Genomic DNA, 17298 nt, shown 5'->3' with positions numbered 1-17298 from the left:
ATACTCACAATAATGTCATAGTATATAATACTCACAATATACTCACATAGTATATAATACTCACAATAATGTTCATCATTTATAATAGCCAAAAAGCAGGAACAACCCAAATATCCACCATCTGACAACCAGACAAACATGGCACATCCACATAATGAAATTTTTTTCAGCCATAAAAAGAAATGAAGTGGCCAGGCACGGTGGCTCAAGCTTGTAATCCCAGCACTTTGGGAGGCTGAGGCGGGTGGATCACGAAGTCACGAGATTCGAGACCATCCTGGTCAACATGGTGAAAAACCCGTCTCTACTAAAAATACGAAAAATTGGCTGGGCATGGTGGCGCGTGCCTGTGTAATCCCAGCTACTCAGGAGGCTGAGACAGGAGAATTGCCTGAACCCAGGAGACAGAGGTTGCGGTGAGCCGAGATCGCGCCATTGCACTCCAGCCCGGGTAACAAGAGCGAAACTCCGTCTCAAAAAAAAAAAAAAAAAAAAGAAACGAAGTATTGATTTTTGCAATCACAGAGATGAACCTCGAGAACATTATGCGAAGTGAAAGCCAGTCACAAAAGACCACGTATGGTCTAATTCCACTCATACGAAATGTCCAGAATAGGCAAATAGGTCAAGATAGAAAGCAGACTGGTGATTGCCTTGGGGCAGAAGGAAGTAGGGATGGGAAACAACTGCTAATTGCTACAGGATTTTTTGGGGGAATGATGAAATTGTTCTGGAATTTAAAAGTGGTAATGGTGATGTAACTTTGTGAATGTAATAAAATCCACTGAATTGTACAGCTTAAAATAATGAATTTTGGCTGCACGTGGTTGGCTCACGCCTGTAATCCTAGCACTTTGGGAGGCTGAGGCAGGCAGATCACAAGGTCAAAAGTTCGAGATCAGCCTGACCAACATGGTGAAACCCTGTCTCTACTAAAAATATATAATTACCCCGGCATGGTAGCGCATGCTTGTAATCCCAGCTACTGAAGAGGCTGACGCAGGAGAATCGCTTGAACCCAGGAGGTGAAGGTCGCAGGGAGCCAAGATCACGCCATAGCACTCCAGCCCGGGAGAATGAGACTCCATCTCAAAAAAAAAAAAATCCCAGGGCTCTGAGAAACACTTCCTGACATTTTCAAAATGAGTCGAGTAGCCTTCAGCGAGGTTCCTCACCCTCTCCCTAAAGCAGCTTTAGCTAAGTCTCTCCAGACCCTGTCACCTAACATCTAAACTCCCACCATACACACCAAGGCGGGATACAAGACACAGCGAGTTCCACAAAAATAAGGCTGCTCTTTTTTTAGACAATTGATGGGCTACACAAAACTACACAGTTCTCTAGACCAGGACATTATTTCAGCCTATTATTAGAATTTTACCATGTCAAGTTGAATTTATTCTGAGTAGATGAATTTTTAGCTATTTTAAGAAATGTTAGATTCAAAAATTTTAAACTTGGATTTTATTAAATTATTATTCACAGTCTTTTCTACTTTATGTTTTGCTAATTTACTGTCTTCACTAAATTATGGAAAATGTAGAAAAAATTGTATTAGAATATTTTTCAAAAATATTTGAAATCTGTATTTCTGCATACAATTCATGTTTTTCCTACAGAATGTCAATCATTCCCTTCAATTAAAAAAACAAGGCAGCGGGACATGGCTTATGCCTGTAATCCCAGTATTTTGGGAGGCAGAGACAGAAGAATCACTTGAGTACAGAAGTTTGAGACCAGCCTCTCCTGTAGGGAGACGTCATCTCTACAAAAATAAAAATTTGCGAGGCATGATGGGGTGCATGCCTGTAGGGGAGGATCATTTGAACCCATGAGGCTGACGCCATAGTCAGCTGTGATCGTGCCGCGGCATTGCAGCCTGGGTGACAGAGCCAGCCCCATCTCAAAAACAACAAATCCCAAAGTGATATTCTGATACATGGATTATGGTGTTAATTGAGGGGTAATAGTGTCTTCATTGACACAAACTTAAAGACATCCTGGATCTGTTTTAAAAGCAAATGCCCAGTGCACATTCCAGAATAATCCCTTCTTTCTCCCTCTCCTCCTCCCTTCAGTGTTCTCTTTTCACCTGCTTCCCTCCCTCTTTTCCTCCCTCCCTCCCTCCCTCCTTCCTTCCTTCTGTCCAGCCATTCATTCAACTGTCTGTCCATCCACAAGGCAGAATAATTAAATTAGAATGCCTGGGGTAGCCGTCAGACTGCAGTGTTTAAGGAATTCCAGCCGATTCCACACACAGCCAGGCTGGGGAACCACCCAGTCGGTCTCTCGGTTTTCAGATCTAAGGTGGGAAATCAAGGCACTGCTGTTCTGTTAGGCTGGCGCATTCCACTAACACCCATTTCCCAAAGCCATGTCATTTGTCACCTTAGATAAAACTTGTACTTTGGGGACAACCAGAGACCTTTTTCTCCTTTCTGTTTTTGGTTATCAATTATTGCATAACATCAGCTCAAATATCTTTTTGATGATGAGTCAATGACTGAACTGTAAGCGCAGTGTAAGCTTAAAAGGCGAACTGAGGACCTTTACTGCTAATTGAGAGGTCCCATTTATGTTTTGCTGAATGACAAGGTATTGAATAGATTCTTCAAAGACGAAGAAAAAGGACTTGCAATATTAAAAACAAAACTCGCAGTGACAAGTAGTTCAACTAAAAATACAATCTTCCTTGGGGATTTTCAGCCGGCTGCCTCACTGTAGCACCAATGATTTATTCAAATGGATATTCAAGTTTTTAGGCTGACAAGCATTAGCTTCTCAACAATGTACTGGGGAAAGATGGTTCCCATGTTATTAAAATGCGATTTTAAATGTGATTTCAGTGTGGTTTTAGCACAACTTCTCAACATGTCAATTATGTAAGTGTAGACTGCAAAGTGACCATGAGGGTGGTCAGGATGGTACGAGGAGAAAAACCAAGCTGCATTCAGGGGCCAAGTGGGGAAACAATTGTAAACCACAGAAACTCAAACGCTTTTTCCAAGTCTTACATAAATCAAGAGTTCTCTGGAAGTAACCAAATGTGAAAACCCTAACGCCACGGATTTGCTGCGCTGATGTCTGTGTGGGTGGTCTCACTGCAGGTCAAAGAACAGGCTTGATAGACTGCGCTCAGAGCTGTCGCCCCTGTTCAACCCAAGCAGTGGCAGGCTGGCTCAGTCCCAGGGTCCATGACCACTCCAGGGAAGCCGTGACTTAATGGACAAACGGGTTCATCGACTCCTTATAAGAAAACCTTTGTGCTACGTGCCTAAAAATAACTACTGCATATGTGATTACTTTATAAGTAGTTTCCCAAGATCTACACATGTATAAGCTCCATACCACCCACGGAAGTACCCATTCAAGAACATTCAATGGCTGAGAATCGGCACCTGAAAAGTTCAGTACACCAAATGGTACTGTGTTTCCACTTCTGTTCTTCCCTCTTTTTCTGTTCTCTCCTTCCCCTCCTTCAATCCTTCTATCCATACAGCCAGCCACCCACCCCCGTCCTTGTACTTACTAGAAGACAGTGAATGTAGTAATTGCAAAGGATGATAAAGAAGATGATGATGACCACACAGGTTAAAACTTACTAAGTGCTCATTAGGGATCAGGTATTATGCTTTATTTATTTTTATTTTATTTTATTTTATTTATTTTGAGATGGAGTCTTGCTCTGCTGCCCAGGCTGGAAGGCAATGGCACAATCTCGGCTCACTGCAACCTTTACCTCTCAGGTTCAAGTGATTCTCTAACCTCAGCTTCCCAAGTATCTGGAATTACAGGCACGTGCCACCATGCCAGGCTAATGTTTTTGTATTTTTAGTAAAGGCAGGATTTCACCATGTTGGCTAGGCTGGTCTCAAACTCCTGACCTCAGGTGATCTAATCACCTCAGGCTCCCAAAGCGCTGGCATTACAGGCGTGAGCCACCATGTCCAATAAACATTAGGTTATTGAATCTGCTCAACAACCCTGAGTGGTGTTACTATCCTTTCCCATCTTTGCTGATGAAGAAAGTGAAAATTAGAGACTAAGGAATTTGCCAAAGTCACCATCTTAGTAAGTTGTACCATGGAGATTCAAAGCTAAAACCAAGATGTATTAGCCAAAGTTTCTGCTCCTCTGGTGCTCAGTTTAACCAGGAAAAATCAATATAGAAAAAAAGCGTTCCCAAAGTGTTCCATGTACAATGACTGAGTGAGCTGCTGATGCTCCAGAAAGTACCTCATCACTTCGACTGTGGTACAGAGGTAAGAGCAGGAATGAGGGAGGCTCTGCCGAGGACGTGACACAAGGCATCCATGAATCCAGCTTGGTCTTACTCCTCTTACCATCCTAACCACCGTCATTTGCACTGTGGAATCTACGCTTATGTAACTGACATGATGATGGACAAGTGGGAAAGGAGCCACATGAGCAAAGACTCAGAGCCAGCATCCAGAATATGAGGAGCAGAGTAGAGAGGCCCGGATTGGGAAGACATGGCCACCGGGGAAACGGGAGGAGGGATCAGACCCCAGAGGCCTGGGTGGGCCACAGCAGGAAGGGTAGCTGTTTGCAGCTCAGGCAGCAGGACACTGCCTAACACGACCCTGTCAGGGCTGGGTTTGCATGTGAGAGTGATCACTCCATCAATTTGGAGGTGTAAGCAGCAAAATGATCCCTTTATCATCTTCTGTCTACTTGATAAGCATCATTTTGAGAACTAGTAGAAAGAATGGGGAAACGGACAGTGACACTTGCAGTAAATGTATAAAGATGACTGCAAATGAGAGTCAACAGCTGCCACTTCTGCTTAAACAGACTCCGTGAAGAAGCACTCTCTGGATTGGGTGGAAAACAGTCTGAGTACCTTAATGGAGGGGATAAGAATCTCTTCTGAGTTTGTTTAACCTCCTTTACACCTATTTCAGCAAAACAATTTCCCCACAGTGACAGAAAATTGGCTGAAAGGCTGGGCACGGTGGTTCATGTCTGTAATCCCAGCACTTTGGGTAGCTGAGGTGAGTGGATCACCTGAGGTCGGGAGTTCGAGACCAGCCTGACTAACATGGTCAAACCAAATCTCTACTAAAGATACAAATTAGCCGGGCCTGGTGGTACATTCCTGTAGTCCCAGCTACTCAGGAGGCTGAGGCAGGAGAATTGCTTGAACCTGAGAGGTGGAGGCTGCAGTGAGCTGAGATCATGCTATTGCACTCTAGCCTGGGTGACAAAGCCAGACTCAGTCTCAAAAAATGAGAGAGAGAGAGAGAGAGAGAGAGAGAGAGAGAGAGAGAGAGAGAGAGAGAGAGAAAATTGTCTGCAAGAAGCATCTCCTCCAACCCTGAAGCAACCTTTCTAATTGCCCCAATAGGCAGTGTCTATCTCATCTATTTTACTCACTAGACATCTCCGTTAGCGACAATGTGTTCTACACGGTGCATTTCCCAAATGAGACAGATCTTTCTGATATCTAAGCTGAGCTCAACAGAACAACAGATTTTAGATTAAGTTCTAGCTGGTTCTCCCTACCAGCTAGGATGACCTTGGTTGGGGTTCTTAATTTCTTGATCTCTAAAATGTGGTTAGTCATTGCACCAGGCTGAACCATTAAATACTACCATTCTTCTGCCATTTTTAAGCCACCCTTTGAGTCCTTGTAAGGATAAAGTTGGATGGCACATAAGTGCTTGGCTGTACATGACACATGATAAATAGCTGATAAATATTAGCAATTATTATCATCATCATTACATGGTTCCAAGCTCCAATTAGGGCTTCATTGTCTTCATTACTTAAACAGCACTTAGTTATCTTATTGACCTACTTCCCTATATGGTAGTATTTCCAAAGCTCACACAGCACACTGTTCCACTCAAACTCTTATCTCTTCTCTCAGCCGTTAAGTATCATGGGGTAGTTTCTGCAGAGAACTGAAATTAACCATGCACACACTGACTCTCTACACTTATTTATCTTGACCAGACCTAAAATGGACCTAACGTAACCCATTTTCTAAGAAAAAGGGTTTTCTTATGATGAAGAAGGGTGTTATTAAAATGAGGTTCATTTCAAGGGTCTGAGGGCTACCATCCAAGGAGAGTAGTAAACCACAGCCACCAGGCCAGATCCCAAATCCAAGCCACTTTCTGTTTTTTGTAAATAAAGTTTTATTAGGACACAGCTACACCCAGTCACATGTGTGCTGCCTTAGGCTACTTTTATATTACAATAGTCTCATGTAACACTCAACAATGGTTGAGTAGTTGCCACAGAGACCATCTGGCTCGTAAGAGCAAAAATATTTACTATCTGAGTCTTTACAGATAAACTTTGCCGACCGATGTCTACTCCTGTGCTTTATGAAATCATGGAACACCAGCAGTAATGAACATTATTTGCTACAGTAAAGGCAAGACATCGGCTCGCATATGCACTGGTGGGACTGTGCGGAGTGGAAAAGCCAACCACGGGGTAACTGTACTACCCTCCGGAGCGTGGTTTTTACTCTTCCTGGAAGGAAGGGTTTTTCATGTCTGCAATTCACATACATCACTTTGATTTCACGAAACATGGTAGAGATAGTTAAACCCGGGATTCTGTTGGGAAATCAAAAATGTTTATTTTGTGAACATTGGTCTGTCAAACACATTTTCATTTACGTCTTGGCAGTGATGATTTTTAGTATGGCAAAAGGGCTCACTAGAATTTTTTTTTCCTGTCAAATGTCATGCTACCTGACCCCTAATTAATTTAATAATTATTCTTCTCCACCAGGGGTGTGTCTGTGAAGGTTGGCATCATATAAAGTTATCAAAAAAAAAAAAAATCCCTAAGCATCACAACTACTGTAAGAGGAAGAAATAAGGTACAGGAGATATGAAAAGGCAGAAGCTTTCATTCCAATGTCTAGCCAAGTTCCTGGCACTGTTGTTAGTGCTAAATAAATGATGAGGCCAGGAAGAAGCAAGGTTTTACAGAGGGGAGAATGAAAGCAGATGGAGTGCTCTGGTGTTCCAGGGCACACAGGGATTCCCAGTATTTGCAGTGTGTCCTGGTATACCTGAGTTATCCAAAGCAGGCTGCTTTTAGGGCAACTCATTTGAAAAAAAAATGCCTAAAATCAAGAGAAACAGACATTTACTTCAAAAAAGAACTGTGAAGCATCCTCGGGTCCATGGCTTTGCATCCGTGTAAATCAAGAGTAACAAAATAACAGGAAAAATAATACTCAGTAGAGTAATAAAGCGCTTTCTGATCCTCAGTGGAACATCGCTACAGTACTGACAATTTCCCTTGGCTCTTGTCACCCTAGAGCCCGCAGGCAACGTGAAAGCCCATTTCCCTTCTTCTCTTGGTTGCCAGCCCTCACAAAGATCATTCCTGTGCCTAATTTTCCTTCTTTCCTTTTCTTCTCTTTTTCCTTTTCTTTACCAGACAGGTTCTGGCTCTGTTGCCCAGGCTGGAGTGTGGTGGCATGATCACTGCAACCTCCACCCGCCTGGCTCAAGCAACCCTCCCTCCTCAGCCTCCCAAGCAGCTGGGACTACAAACGTGCAATACCACATCCGGCTAAGTTCTGTAATTTTTGTAGAGATGGGGTTTCACAAGGTTACCCAGATTGGTCTCAAACTCCTGAGCTCCAGCAATCTGCCTGCCTTGCCTTCCCAAAGCGCTGGGATAACAGGCATGAGCCACCTCACCCGTCCCCTCATTTTCAATGGTTGTGAAAGCCCTTATGAGATCAACACTTCCTCAGAGTACATCTATCACCTTTTCTTGTTTAAATAGCTGTCCTATTTCTATCTTATACTTTATATATACTCAGAAACATTTCTTTTTTTTTTTTTTTTTTTTTTTTTTTGAGACGGAGTTTCGCTCTTGCTACCCAGGCTGGAGTGCAATGGCGAAATCTCGGCTCACCGCAACCTCCGCCTCCTGGGTTCAGGCAATTCTCCTGCCTCAGCCTCCTGAGCAGCTGGGATTACAGGCACGCACCACCAAGCCCAGCTAATTTTTTGTATTTTTAGTAGAGACAGGGTTTCACCATGTTGACCAGGATGGTCTCGATCTGTTGACCTCGTGATCCACCGGCCTCGGCCTCCCAAAGTGCTGGGATTACAGGCGTGAGCCACCTCGCCCGGCAGAAACCTTTCTTAAACCTTTCTTAGATCATCATTTTAGGATCAAGATAAGCAACAAATGTATATTAATCCCAGAACTTTGGGTACCTGAGGTGGGCCGATCACGAAATCAGGAGTTTGAGACCAGCCAGGCCAACATGATGAAACCCCATCTCTACTAACAACACAAAAAATTAACCAGGGATGGTGGCGTACGCCTGAAATCCCAGCTACTAGGGAGGCTGAAGCAGGAGAATCACTTGAACCCAGGAGGCAGAGGTTGCAGTGAGCCAAGATTGTGCCACTGCACTCCAGCTGAGGTGACAGAGCGATATTCCATCTCAAGAGAAAGAAAGAAAAAAAGAGAAACAAATGCATATTAACAATAGTTAGTCCCAGGCTTCATCAGGGGAGATGTCCCTGGTAATTTCATGCATTTACAGCTATTTTCAATAATCAACAACCTGCAAAGCACTATGATAATCTACTTGACACAGACTCGGAAAGTAAGACAGAGATTTTCAGCCACACGGCCACTAAGTGGTAGAGCTGGAAGGATCAGTTGACCCCCCAACACCCGTGTTCTTGACAGTACTCCAGGGCATACAGGCTGTTGCCCAGGGCTAGCACACTATGGCCCCTGGCAAATCTGGCCCATTGTCTGTTTTGTAAAGTTTTATTGGAACACTGCCAGGATCATCCATTTGCATGCTTTCTATGGAGGCTTTCAGGCTACCAAGGCAAAAGTTAGCAGTTGCTACAGAGAACTTAATAGCCTGAAAATTCTAAAATATTTACTCTCTGGCCCCTTACAAAAAGTTTACCTACCTCTGCACTTCACAGTCCTACTTTGAATTGATGTTTTTGAGAAGAGACTGTATAATCTTTTTTCAAAGAGTTACATAAAAGATTGAATGCTGGCCAGGTGCAGTAGCTCACACCTGTAATCCCAGCACTTTAGGAGACTGAGGCTCTTGGATCACAAGGTCAGGAGTTCGATGCCAACCTGATCAACATAGTAAAATCCAGTCTCTACTAAAAAAAAAAAAAAAAAAAAAAAATACACAAATTAGCCAGGCATGGTGGTGTGTGACTGTAGTCCCAGGTACTTGGGAGGCTGAGCCAGGAGAATTGCTTGAACCTGGGCGGCAAACGCTGTGGTGAGCTGAGACAGCGCCACTGTACTCCAGCCTGGGCAACAGAGCAAAACTCTGTCTCAAAAAAACAAAAAACATTGAATGCTGAGTTAAGTTTCAGAAGGCCAAAAATTTACTTATGAGGGAAGCATTCTTCCCTGACGTTTCTAGATATACTCAATGTTTCACAGTATGATTTTTCAATGCCTTAGGATGGAAAATGTACGGGATAAGAAAAAAAAATAACGTTGACTTTTCAAAACTTTCCTAAATATCGTAATTAAGAGCTAGATTTAGAGCATTCAATACAGCTAAAATCTGCCTCTGTTTTTCTTTTCTTTGCGTTTTCATACTGTGTAGAGAAGCAAAGCAACATGATCTTCCGTCAGGCAAACCAGAAATGGATTTCTCATGTTGAGCCAAGAGTAATGCAGATATGTTGGCTAAAACATTATTCTTAAAACTGAGCTAGGGAGAAAAAGATTAATATGTAATTTACACATCGGTCTTCAGGGTAATTTATCCCTCAAAATTTGGAATTTATTTATAATTTATAGCCCACCCACTTCCATAGAAGGATTTGAGACAGCAAAATTTGGAATATGAATCCAAGAATATTATATCTGGGATAAGTAGAATCAAGATCTGAAAGTAATTTAGCAGAAAATGAAAATAAATAACCTTGTTAAAGATTTTATTACCTCAAATGTTTAAGAAGTAAAGCAAAGACAGAAAACCGTTATTTTAACCTTTTTTTTAAATAAAAAAAAAAAAACACTACTGTTCTATATTTCTTCTAAGTGAGACGTGTAATGTGTTTTTGTTTTCTCTTTTTTCTTTTTTTGAGATGGAGTATTGCTCTGTCACCAGGCTGGAGTGCAGTGGTGTGATCTTGGCTCACTGCAACCTCCTCTACTTCCTGGGTTCAAGTGATTCTTCTGCCTCAGCCTCCCGAGTAGCTGGGACTACAGGCACGTGCTACCACACCTAGCTCATTTTTGTATTTTTAGTAGAGACAGGGTTTCACCATGTTGGCCAGGCTGGTCTCAATCTCTTGACCTCGTGATCTGCTCGCGCAAGCCTCCCAAAATACTGGGATTACAGCCACCGTGCCCAGCCAAAGCTCAATTTAAATTTCTTTAAATTATACTGGAGATAGTTCAGAAGAGACATAAAAATCCATGATCAAAACTGCCATTCTAAAAACATTTGGAACGGTGTAATTATTTGGTATTAATTTCCTATGAATTTCCAGGAAGTATCAAAACCCTTCATCTGTATCATACAAGCTGACCGGAAAATGAAATCTAAGTCATAAATAACTCAGGTATCATCACCAACTTTTTAAGTTCCAGGATTGTAATTCAGTGGTCTATTTTATCAGGGACATATGGAACTATAAACCATTTTTAAACAAATTTGTAATATAGGGAGAGGGTCTCACCACATTGCCTAGGCTGGTCTCACATTCCTGGCCTCAAGCAATTCTCCCACCTTGACCTCCCAAAGAGCTGGGATTACAGGCAAAAACCATTGTGCCTGGTCATAAACCATTTTTGAAGAAGAAAAAGGATTACGCAGCACCCTTCTCTAGGAGCTGTTAACTCTTCCAGGCCCTGTTTAAAATACGCACTTTTCAGTAAACTAAGCAGCTATAGCTAGGAAGAAAAATGTGCAAAGCCATCATAAAAACATACTGTTGTTTCTGAATCCATTACAGAAAACCCCGATATTTGGTCTGAGTGATTAGAAAGGGTCCCAGCTCTTCATACTCCTATGGATGCCACTGCTTCCAGGCGGTGGGAAATCCAGCTCCGGTCCAGGGCTGCAGTTTCAACAAAAATAACCCTCACAACCCAGTTTGGGTGGAACTTACCACAAGCTTTGGTTTGGAACTTTCCAGTAATGCCCAAAATAATGTGACCCGAGGCACACTGGCCAATGACCACCGCTACTGCTAAATCTGAGGAGAACTATCTGGAAGCAGACTGAGGTTTCCTGGGCTGACCTGAGGTTTCCTGGACTGACCACCCAGAAAACTGAGGGCAGAATAACAGAATCACCAAATGAAAATGTGAATGGGTAAACAGAGAGTGGGCAGAGGACTGAAGAGGTCAGGACGTGCTGGGCTTTCAGAAAACTGGCTTTGGCAATCAGGCCTGTGTGTCCTCTCGATGGACGATTATTACACCACTGCCTATGAAATATTCTTACCAAAACGTTAAACATGAATTTGATTGAGTCTCTTGAGTTACGTACCCTTTCACAGGAAACTGAGGAGACAAAAGACTGTGTTAAATGACACCACAGAGAAGCAATCCTCAAAGTACAGACCACAGAAATCTCGAGAGCAGAGGCTGCCAAACTTTTTGGCACCACGGGCTGGTTTTGTGGAAGACAGCGTTTCCATAGACCCACGGGAGTGGGGATGCTTTAGGGATGATTCAAGGGCATGACATTTCTTGTACACTTTATTTCTATTATTATTTCACTGTCGTATGTAATGAAATAATTATCCAGCTCTCCATAATGTACCATCAGTGTGAGCTTCTTTTCCTGCAACTAGACGAGCCCATCTTAAAGGTGATGGGAGGCAGTGACAGATCATCAGGCATTAGCTTATCACAAGGAGCGCAGTAACCTACATCCCGCACATGCGCAGTTCACAATAGGGGGTCGTGCTCTTGTGAGATTCTAACGCTGTGGCTGATCTGACAGGAGCTGAGGCAGTAATGACAGTGGCGTAGTGGCTGTGAACACAGATGAAGCTTCATTTGCTCACCCTCCACTCACTCTCCGCTGTGCCTCCCAGTTCCTAACATGCCATGGTCCACTGTTGGTTTGTGTCCTAGAGGTCGGGGACCCCTGCTCTAGAGAACACCCTGGTCACTTAAACAAGTATGTTGCATTAAAAGGATTTAAGTTAAAAGAAAAAAAAAAGAGAGAGAGAAACACCTATAGATTAAAAATGCATTGACCTTATTTGAATCCTGATTCAAACAAACGAAACTAAGAGAATCTAAGAGAAAGAAGGAGGGAGGAAAAGAGGAAAGAGAAAAGAAATGTTTATTGTTTTACATTGCTTTTTACCCACTAAATTCAGGAGTAATTTGTTTGAGACAGAGTCTCACTCTGTTCCCAGGCTGAAGTGCAGTGGCACAATCTCGGCTCACTGCAACCTCTGCACCTCCTAACCCCACTGGAGTTCAGGCAATTCTCATGCCTTAGCCTCCTGAGTAACTGGGACTTGAGGGGTGTATCACCACGCCGGGCTAATTTTCATATCTTTAGTACAGATGAGGTTTCAACTGTTGGCCAGACTGGTCCCAAACAACTGGCCTCAAGCAATCCACCTGCCTCGGCCTCCCAAAGTGCTGGGACTACAGGCCTGAGCCACCATGCCCGGCCAGTCATTTCCTACTCAGCAATACATGACCGATGCAGAAATCCACATAGAAAATTACACGACTTAAGTGGAGGAACAAGAGTCATCATTTTAGATTCAGCCAGATTTGGGTTCAAATTCTGGATCTCCTCCTTGTTAAAGATGGGAAAGTGACTTAGGCCCTCTGCATTGCAAACTCTTAATTGGTTAAACAGGGATAATCATGGTTAAGTGTCTAGGATTCTTACAACAAATTACAGACAGAATACATGCATATAAGTGCTTAGCAAATTGCTTTACACAAAATAAAAAGTTGGCTAGCAGCTCTTATTTACGTAATCATGGTTAGGAGGGGTTCCTCTAAAATAGCATCCTTTGTACCTTCTCCTCCCACCACCCAGAATAAAAAGAAGATATCCAGGAAGAGGCCGATGTACATCTCCTGCAAAAGGCAGACGGAGGCTGGTCCCACGGTACAACAAGCTGCTCTTCTCACGAGTGTTTGTACTAAGCATCTGTTTCTACCTTTTTCGCTCTAAGACTACACAATATGCTGCCTATCCCAGTGTGGAGAAACACTTGAGTTGGAGCATGGACCAAAGGAATACACACAGGAACTCAGAGCCTGATCATACTCTGGTTTGATCATATACAGGCTTTGAAACGGTATATTAAATAAGAGCATCCACATGGAATTTAAATTTAAGGGTTTTTTTTTCCTCTCCTCAATCCATCAGCGCAAAAGGAGATTGGTTCTGAACTGGCAGCCTTTCTTTCATTTGTCGTTATGTTTTACACACAAGGAAGTTTTAATGTCTGAAGATGGGGGTGATAAGAATAGAGTTACATGTGTTTCTCTGGCAGCCGAGTCACCAGCACTTAAATTCACTTCTGACAGTTCTCAGAATCTAAAGACCTGTAAGTACTAAACTGTCATCTGCCTATCCATGAGAGATTTCACTTTGGCAGCATTTCAAAAGTAAAATCTCTCGCTTTTTTTATGCATAGTTTCGCCACCACAATATTTCTCGAAGTCATGTAAAATCCTGTACTCTCAAGGGACAGATACAAAGAGGTTTGTGTGCTACAGAGGATTCTAAAAGGAAAATCACCGTTGTTTCTCAGCCTAGAAGTATTTTCTAAAAACTCCAAGTCCTGTGCTAAAATCTGGGATGAGGGCAGAATGGGTGTGAGTTTCCTCCAAGGATTTCAGCTTGGTGACTACAAAAGGCACTTGAATTTGATGATTTCGAAACTACTTAATGGTTAAAAAACAAATGGTGCGGTTACAACGTGGAAGACGATCCTCTTATGTAACAGTTGGCTCTCTTCAGCAAAGCTGTTTGCTTCCAACACATTCTGACGGAGGAACTGGAGAAAGTCATTCAGAGGTGGTGAATGTGAGCTCTCACATGGTATCGGGGAAAGAACAACAGACAGAATGGAATGCAATCCTATGCCTGTCACCAACCTGCAAAGTGACCCTGCAAAAGTAACTCACATTCTCTGAGTCTGTTTCTATCACATTTAAAATGAAAGACAGGGCTGGGCACGGTGGCTCATGGCTGTAATTCCAGCAGTTTGGGAGGCCGAGGTGGGCAGAATCACTTGAGGTCAGGAGTTTGAGACCAGCCTGGCCAACATGGTGAAACCTCATCTCTACAAAAAATATAAAAATCAGCTGGGTGTGGTGGCGCACACCTGTAACCCCAGCTATTTTGGAGGTTGAGGCATGAGAATCACTTGGACCCGGGGGGGTCAGAGGCTGCAGTGAGCCAAGATCATACCATTGCACTCCACCCTCGGCAACGGAGCAAGACCCTGTCTCAAAAAATAAATAAATAAAATGAAATAATAAAATAAAATGAAAGACAGTATAGTATGGTGGTCAAGTTGAAGCCCTGGAGAGGCTAAAGCAGCCCCTCTTTGTAGATCCCACATGCCTTGGATAAATTATGTATCCTCCCTAGACTCACTATGCTGATCGGTATAGTAGAGATATAACAGCATCTACTCCAAAGGATTGCTTTGAGAATTGAAACAGAAGATACATGCAAGGTATTTTCCATGTATGACCCATCACAAGCCCTTAATAAATGAGCTCCTACCTCTGCTGTCATTCTGGTCATTATTATTCCCTCCTAAACAACCACAGACAGATGAGCTTCAGGAGTCGGCCATCTATAATTGCTGACAACTCAGGGGAAAGCTTGTGTGAGGTTACTGTGGCTTCCAGGGCTACCACTCTCTTCACAGAGCCCAGAAGAATGCCTGGGGCTTTAGAAGGGCTCATGAAACATGTGTGAAGTGAAGGAACAGGGGGATAAATGAATGATGAAGGCATTAGGGAACATAGGTCTTGGATGCTAGGTGTAGCCTGACTTGAAATGCCCTGACAGATCTGGTGAGGAACAGCAGCTACTAACAGCCCAGCACAGCAAAGGACAACACAGGCAGGCCCTCTCAGATCTGGCTAGCTGGGGGATGTTGTCTCACTGTTCCTACAAGTGAGCCTGGGGTGTGCACTGAGGGGATGGTGCAACTCTCACTAAGACTCGGACTCAATGGCAGACCTCAAGGACTCGGGACACTTGCTTACTCCAGCAAGAACCTTTGAGAGTCAGCTTTTTTTTTTTAAATAGAGTTTTGCTCTTGTCATCCAGGCTGGAGTGCAATGGTTCAGCCTCAGCTCACTGCAACCTCCTAGGTTCAAGTGATTCTCCTGCCTCAGCCTCCCAAGTAGCTGGGATTATTGGCATGTGCCACCACGCCTAGCTAATTTTTATATTTTTAGTAGAGATGGGGTTTCACCATGTCACCCAGGCTGGACTCGAACTCCTGACCTCAGGTCATCTGCCTGCCTCCGCCTCTCCAAGTTCTGGGATTACAGGCATGAGCCACCATGCCCGGCCAAGAGCAAACTTTTTAAGTATAATAAAGTAGAGTGACCGGGTACAGTGGCTCACGTCTATAATCCCAGCAGCACTTAGGGAGGTGGAGGCGGATGGATCACCAGAGGTCAGGAGTTCAAAACCAGCCTGACCAATATGGAACCCCAGCTCTATTAAAAATACAAAAATTAGCCAGGCATAAATGGTGGGCACTTTTATTCACAGCTACTCAGGAGGCCAGGACAGGAGAATCGCTTGAGCCCACTAGGCAAAGTTTGCAGTAAGCCGAGATTGCACCACTGCACTCCATCCAGCCTGGGTGACAGAGAAAGACTCTACCTTGAAATAAAACAAAAGTAGGCCGGGCCTGGTGGCTCAAGCCTGTAATCCCAGCACTTTGGGAGGCCGAGGCGGGTGGATCACGAGGTCATGAGATCGAGACCATCCTGGTCAAAATGGTGAAACCCCGTCACTACTAAAGATACAAAAAATTAGCTGGGCATGGTGGCGCGTGCCTATAATCTCAGCTACTCGGGAGGCTGAGGCAGGAGAATTGCCTGAACCCAGGAGGCAGAGGCTGCAGTGAGCCGAGATCGCGCCATTGCACTCCAGCCTGGGTAACAAGATCGAAACTCCGTCTCAAAAAAAAAAAAAAAAAAGTAGAGTGAGAAATTCAAGGGGATACAAGAAGAACTGGATAGGAGACAGCATTGTGGGGTCAGCTCCCCACAGGGCCATGTGAATACGTAGTCTAAGATTCCTTCCCTCACATCCCTCATCTGCTTGCAACACCGAAGAACTAATGTTCCCACAGAGCCTAACCCAAAGGCAGCTTGTCATTTATGAGAGTTTTCCACATTCAGTGGTTCCGGTGCCTCTTGTGTAATTATCTTATCCTTGGCACCACCTGTGCTATTATTAACTTAATCCTTGGGTTTCAATCAAGTCACTGAAAAAAATCAAATCAATTTATTTATTAACGAAATCCAAACCTCTATGTTCAACGGGAAACCAGGATTGCTTGCCCTAAATATGAGTAAAAATAAACACTTAGAAACTAAGTATTGTAATTACTGTAGCTTGCCATGATCGCTCTCCTTTGCTCAGGGTTTCAGGGTTTGAGGACGCCCATCTGCTTGTGGTTTCTCTCTCTCTCCCTCTCTCTCTCACCCCCCTCTCCACTTCTCCCCACTCTCTCCTACAATTTTCTCTGTTAGAAAGAAATGCTAGATGTGAAAACATCAAAATATGCTACCCCCCATCTGAGGCTTTCTCCAACTGGAATTTCGAAAGACTGAAAAAAAAAAAAAGGAATGTGAGTCCTGTTTTTGGAACCACATCCATGTACCACATCACATCATCAAGGGCTTTGGAAACTGTAGGTCTCTGGTGCTTGGATTCTCAACATCCCACCCATACTAGATAACTGAGTTTACTTGTTACTGAACGCAATTAAGATATACTTTTCCTCAATTCTGACATGTACTGCAAAAACCTTATCATCTGGATGCATCTTACCACTGCCTGGTTTTTATTAGCCACTTTTACCAGCGCTTTAACAGCGTCTTTTCTTTTTGTATCTGGGAAGCTGTTATTAGATTGATGACACATCTCATAATGAGGGCGACTGTGAGTCAAGAAAATACGGTTCACCCTAACAGGGCCAATATAAATGAGCCTCTGGTTTGGACGCCAAGCCAACACAACAGCCTTGCGTTCTCCCAGTTGTGTTCATCTGATAAAGACATTACAATAGCAAGAAATGATGA

General features: G+C 43.4%; 1 protein-coding gene across 22 annotated transcripts in view; it reads right to left on the bottom strand.

The window, feature by feature from the left end:
* WWOX (WW domain containing oxidoreductase) overlaps positions 1-17298 on the bottom strand; it is a 1143691-nt gene that overhangs the window by 822217 nt on the left and 304176 nt on the right. The gene's annotated exons all lie outside the window — the stretch shown is intronic.

Source organism: Callithrix jacchus, chromosome 20 (assembly GCF_049354715.1).
Source record: "Callithrix jacchus isolate 240 chromosome 20, calJac240_pri, whole genome shotgun sequence".
NCBI lineage: Eukaryota > Metazoa > Chordata > Mammalia > Primates > Cebidae > Callithrix > Callithrix jacchus.
Note: the sequence above shows the minus strand (reverse complement) of the source record. Positions and strands in the feature narration are given on the sequence as shown.